This window comes from Benincasa hispida, chromosome 10 (genome assembly GCF_027475165.1).
Source record: "Benincasa hispida cultivar pf3 chromosome 10, pf3_genome.v1.1, whole genome shotgun sequence".
NCBI lineage: Eukaryota > Viridiplantae > Streptophyta > Magnoliopsida > Cucurbitales > Cucurbitaceae > Benincasa > Benincasa hispida.
Window position 1 is genome coordinate 59,498,153 of NC_143487.1, and position 6,280 is coordinate 59,504,432.

Genomic DNA, 6,280 nt, shown 5'->3' on the forward strand with positions numbered 1-6,280 from the left:
TTTAAAACTTGTGACCCAATGTGTCATTTAATCTGATTGAGTGCAAAGGTTCCAAAATCAAACTGAACACTAGTGTCAATTTGGAATAACCAAGTAGCAAGAGAAGTTGACAACCCAGACTTGTGAGAAGAGGGACACCAAATGAAAATTCCCACTTTATGAAGAGCAGCTGATGCGTAAAATTATGATGCGATGGTGTGAGTATGCGATGATGTGTGTTATGTGACGATCATGCAAGTTTTCCTAACAAAGTCCAAGTATAACCCTTCTTAGGTTTCCTAGTAAGTTCAGGATCGAACACAGAGACTACTAAGTAGATATGCGATAGACTATTTGATTCTATTGCAGTGGTGAAAAAGAAGTGGATAGTGTTTTGTTTTAGATTTTTCCTATGTGATGGAGTTGAACGCGGAGTGTAGAGTTACAATAAGTATGCGATGAAGGGGTTGAGAAGGGGTTTAGCTAACATTTCCCAAGATTGTGCACAAGTTATGCGATCAAGCTATACACAAATAACAGTACTACATTTCTCAATGCAGAATGCCATAATCCTATTTCTAGGACGCATGCGATGTATATGTGAAAACTGTCGATAGAACTTATGTCTAAGTCTCTATTCTTGCTTTTGATGAATGACATACACATAAAACAAGGTGACTGCATACCATCATCTCCTATTTCTAGGGCGCATGCAATGTGTAAATAGCAATAGAACTTATATCTAAGTTTCTACTCTTGCTTATGCGATCCAATCTGACTCTCCCAAGCCTAGATTTTGTCTTTAGACTACTCTTCCAAGTATATCCAAATGATGAATGATGCACTCATAAGACAAGATGATCGTATAAAATGTAAATCCTAAGTCATGTTAGCTAAGTACTTCTCAACTCATTCAAAAATTTCGCTACTCATGTATGGTGTGGAGAGATTGAACATAAATTGAAATGAAGTTTCCATTTTTTGCAATTAAAGTACTGAATACAAAATAACAAATGGATTTGAGATATAAGAAGCCCAGTAGCAATGTCTTGCTTCCCGTGGCCTTTTACACTACTCTTTATCACTTCAACTCTGTTCTAAATGTGGATTCTTGCTCTCGCAAGGGTTGACCCTCTCTCCTTTATATTACTTTCCGACAGTCTCTCGATCTGTCCGGGAGCAATTTCTCTCGGCTTCCTCGTTCTTGCTCTCTCTCCGTCCTCTATATATATGTATATGTACGTGTGTGGATCGATCTCCCTCTTCTCTCTGGTGGCATTCAATATTTATAGATTTCAAGGTGAAACAGATTTTCTTGCTAATGATTGCAATGATGGGCAACATTAATTTTCCTACTCTGTTGCGCCGTTTAAAAGTCACTGAAAGTTCAATGTACTTGTTACAGTGTGGCTTTTAACGGCTGGTCAACTGAATGCGGAATCAACCGTTATCGGCTTTACATCCCATCATGATTTATTATGTTGTCGCCTTGATGCGAGGTCTTTATGCGATCACCTTTTTAATAAACTTCTCATGGTCGCATGACTTGCGATCGCAACTTCAAGCGTGCTGTCGCATTGTGCCTTTGGATCCTAATTTAATATGCGCCATCGCATTGCACCTGCACAAAATAGGTAAATTAACTGCTTTTATACGATGAGCACTCGCGATCACAATTCCTTTTAGTTTGGCGCTTTCAGACATGATATTGCCTATTTTACCATCGCATTCTCTCATCATTTTACTTATTTGAGCTGTAATAACTTGTATTTCTACCAGTTATCATACCCTTAAATTTAAAACAATGCTTGTCCTCGACTCTCAAGGTGCCTTATTCTGATCTCTTCCTAAAATATTTCTAATCTCTAGGGACCGTAAGTTTAACTTTCAAAAAAACTTTACTCGTTTCCAAGACATTGCATGATTTATTTCAAACTTTCTCTAACCGGGGTGTTCAAGTGATTTTGACCCTTGCACGATTCAGATACTCGTTTTGTGATCTTGCATTAATCTGAGTGCCCAACCTTCGTTTTGGCTTGCCCCCACGAGTGTCATGCGAACATCCAATGACGAGCAATTCAGTCAAAACTCATGCCCATCTCTTTATTTGGCAGCGAAGTTGCGATCACTTGGTTTATGCGTTAATCACGATTCTCACCTTCGTTTTGACTAACCCCCATGGGTGTCATGCGGATATCTAGCTACGAGCAGGATCCGATCTCAACGTTATATATATATATATATTAAATCGAATTTCTAAAAGTAACAAGGTTGAAAATAACATACTAGCACCCCCAAATTTAACACATAGCAATGACCTCATTGCTGAGAGACGAAATAACTCATGCGATGGACTTAGGAAATTTCGTAAAAATAGTTTTCAAGGAAAGTTGGTAGACTGCTAAATTTTAGAAATGTTTCATGAATCGATTGTCCTGAAATTAATCTGACTCTAGTACATGTGGTAAGAAACAAAGGCATGAATTTCATCATTGAAGTCATGATTGGTACGGGGAGAATGCGGTGATCAAATAAAGAAATCAAAAATTCAAGATTGAGTCAAATTAAAGAGGATGCGATAGTAGAATTTAGTAATATTAAATTGAAATGTAAGAAGTGTAAAATTGAAATAAGATGAGGTAAGGAAATATACAACCCCCAAATTTGCTTTGTTGCCCGCATTATTTTTTATCACATCCTTTCCTGCGGTGGGCTGATTCTTAGATTGCGATGGGCTGATCGAATCAGTCACGTGTTTGAGGTTATCGCATTGCTCCATTGCAATCGTTTACTATGATCAATGATAAATATCAAGAGGCTAAAAGGTATGAAAGACAGAGTTGGCAGTTATAAAGAGTAGTAATCATGCAAAAATTAAGATAGATTCATGAAAGAAACATAACAAAAGGATACTAAAAAAAAGGATATACTTCGTCTTTGATGAATGTCTGTCGCTTATCAACGCAGGGACTACACATTTCTTCTTCATTCTAGATCCCTCAGGTCCACGGAGGTTTTTCCTCCTTTTCTTGATCCTCTGGTGCGATCATAATCTGGTTATAGCTTCTGATATCTGCGCGCGTCCCTCCAATTGCTTTAATACATTTCTTCAGAATACTGAGTAGCACAGTTTCTTTTTCTTCCGGTAATGCAGAGGGTTTTTGTATTTTTCTTTCTTCATTCAACTTCAATTTTTCTTCATTATTCACTGTTATTGCATGGTATATTTCTAAGGATGCTATCGCATCCTCTCTTTCTTCATTTTTCTCCTCGGCCTCCTCATCTTCAACGCAAGTGTGTTTATCGTCGGAATTTGATAAGCCTTCATCTTCTGGGATCTTGATCGCCTCAAACCTGAGCTTCTTTCCATTGATGCTCATTGTGATCTCTCCTTTGTGCACATCTATTTGAGCACGACCAGTAGACAAGAATGATCATCTCAATATGATTGGCACATCTTTATCCGCTTCATAGTCTAGAATGATGAAGTTTGCAGGTAGAATGAATTTGTCGATTGTGACCAAGACATCCTTCAATTTTCCTTCCGGGTATACCAGGGACCTATCTGCAAGTTGGAGAGTCACCGTCGTGGGTGTCAGCTGACCTATATTCAATTGTTTGAATATTGAAAGGGGCATTAAGTTGATGCTTGCCCCAAGATCGCATAATGCTTGACCAATGTAGATCCCTCCTATTGAGCAGGGTATCGTAAAGCTGCCTGGGTCGCGCATCTTTGGTGGGATTAGAATATTTGAATCTTGTGTTAATGCCACTGTGACGAATTTTCCTGTGCTTCACTTTTTTGAAACAATATCCTTAAAAAACTTGGCATACATCGGCATCTGTTCTATCGCTTCTGTAAATGGAATATTTATGTGTAGCTGTTTCAATATTTCCAGGAAGCGATGATATTGACCTTCATCATTTTTCTTCTTTTTCAGTCTTTGAGGGAATGAAGGTAGCTATACTTTTACTGTTCCATGGTCTGGAGGCTTAGAGGTGATCACATCTTTAGGTTCTTCAGGTTCCATAACCTCAGGCTCCTCTGACTCAGTTTACGTCAACGACTTCTTTAATTCCATCGCATTTGAATTGGTCCTGCTAGGCTCCTTCCTAACTTCCACTGTCGCCTTTCCGCTTCTCAGGGTGATTGATAAGCAGTGTTCTTTCCTTGTATTCCCCGGGTTGCGAGGGAGCTCCGTTGAGCTCGGTAGTGTTCCCTGCAGTTTGTTTTTAAGCTCTCCCGCAATATGTCCTATTTGGATTTCTAGATTGTGGATGGAAGTTGCCTGGTTTTGGAGAACTGTCTCATTCTTTTCGATGTACTGTTTTAATAGGTTTTCCAGAGAGGATGATGGCGGTATTTGAGAGCTGCTGGCTTGTTGTTGCTGTTGACCATTAGTTCTTTGGAAAAATCCTGGTGGTCCTTCTTTTTGCGCCATAGGTTGATAGCCTTGTTGTTGGTTATTTTTCCAAGTAAAATTAGGGTGGTTTCGCCACCTAGGGTTGTACGTGTTTTAAAAAGGGTTGTTCTTGACAAAGTAGATTGACTGCGGATTTCGTGGACACTCTTCAACCGAATGTGATTCTCCACATATAGCACATCTGGTGCTTGTATGTTCTATTGCGTTGACTTGCCCTCTTTGCATTCCAGGATTGTTGATTGCGATGCCCTGTAATAAATTTATCACCGTATTCATCTGATTTTGCAATGATGTGATGACACCATTATTTGCATTACCTTCTCTGGGTTTTGCTCTCTGATCGCTTTCTTGCCAATCTTCATGGTTTTTCTAGATGCGATCAAGAATGTTCTTTGCCTTATCATACGTCTTGCCCAACAGACCTCCTGTCGTTGTCTCATTGGCAACTGTCTGTGATGCAAAATTTAGTCCATGATAGAAAATCTCCATTTGAAGGCAATCCGACAATCCATTGTGTGGGCAGTCACGCACTAATCTCTTGAACCTCGCCCATGCGTCATTGAGGGATTCATCTTCTTCTTGTTCAAAATGGTGATCAATTTCCTCATTCTGGCATTCTCTGTAGGAGGGAAATACTTCTTCATAAACTTCTCCACCACTTGTTTCCATGAAGTTATCTCTCTTGGTTTGAGGGAATATGCCCATTTTCTTGCTTGATCGCATAGTGAAAATGGAAATAGCGTTCGAACTTCTTCAATGGAGATATTAGGGAACGCAAAAGTGTTACAAATTTCAATAAATCTTCGTAAGTGGGCTTGCGGATCTTCACCACGCCGACCTCTAAACTGTCCTGCTATTTGTATCATTTGTAACATCACTGATTTCATCTTGAACCTTGATCCATCTAATGCTGGTCTCATGATTCCTAAGGAGAAATCATATAGATTTGGTGACGCATAGTCCTGGATGGGTCTGTTGTGATAATTTGCCAGTAGGATAGAATTTTCCATTATGTTGTTTTCATTTGCGGCTTGTTCTTCAGGTTGTTCGGCCATTTTGTTAGTTCTTCCTTGTTGTCTACGTCTGTCTTTCTGTCGTCTATGAAATGTTCTTTCGATATCTAGGTCGTAGTTGGGCACATGAGCGTGTCCTTTGCTCATGCAACGCTTGCTTCTTCCTTTACCGAAGGAATGGCAACGCAACAGAGGTTGAAAGCTACAAAGATCAAAGAGGTTTGATGTTAGCACAATCTATACCGTAGTCCCCGGCAACGGCGCCAAAAACTTAATGCGTAAAATTATGATGCGATGGTGTGAATATGCATGATGTGTGTTGTGCAATGATCATGCAAGTTTTCCTAACAAATCCCAAGTATAGCCCTTCTTAGGTTTCCTGGTAAGTCCAGGGTCGAACACAGGGACTACTAAGTAGATATGCGACAGACTCTTTGATTCTATTGCGGTGGTGAAAAAGAAGTAGATAGTGTTTTGTTTTAGATTTTTCCTATGCGATGGAATTGAACGCGGAGTGTAGAGTTACAATAAGTATGCGATGAAGGGGTTGAGAAGGGGTTTAGCTAACATTTCCCAAGATTGTGCACAAGTTATGCGATCAAGCTATACACAAATAACAGTACTACATTTCTCAATGCAGAATGCCATAATCCTATTTCTAGGATGCATGCGATGTATATGCGAAAACTATCGATAGAACTTATGTCTAAGTCTCTATTTTTGCTTTTGATGAATGACACACACATAAAACAAGGTGACCACATACCATCATCTCCTATTTCCAGGGCGCATGTGATGTGTAAATAGCAATAGAACTTATATTTAAGTTTCTACTCTTGCTTATGCGATCCAATCCGACTCTCC

General features: G+C 39.4%; 1 non-coding gene across 1 annotated transcript; it reads left to right on the forward strand.

Annotated features, from left to right (window-relative positions):
* The first annotated feature begins 4,908 nt into the window (after positions 1–4,908).
* On the forward strand, positions 4,909–5,014 carry LOC120070392 (small nucleolar RNA R71). The gene has a single exon (XR_005479887.2). It is a non-coding gene; the product is annotated as a small nucleolar RNA R71 (small nucleolar RNA).
* The last annotated feature ends 1,266 nt before the right edge of the window (positions 5,015–6,280 follow it).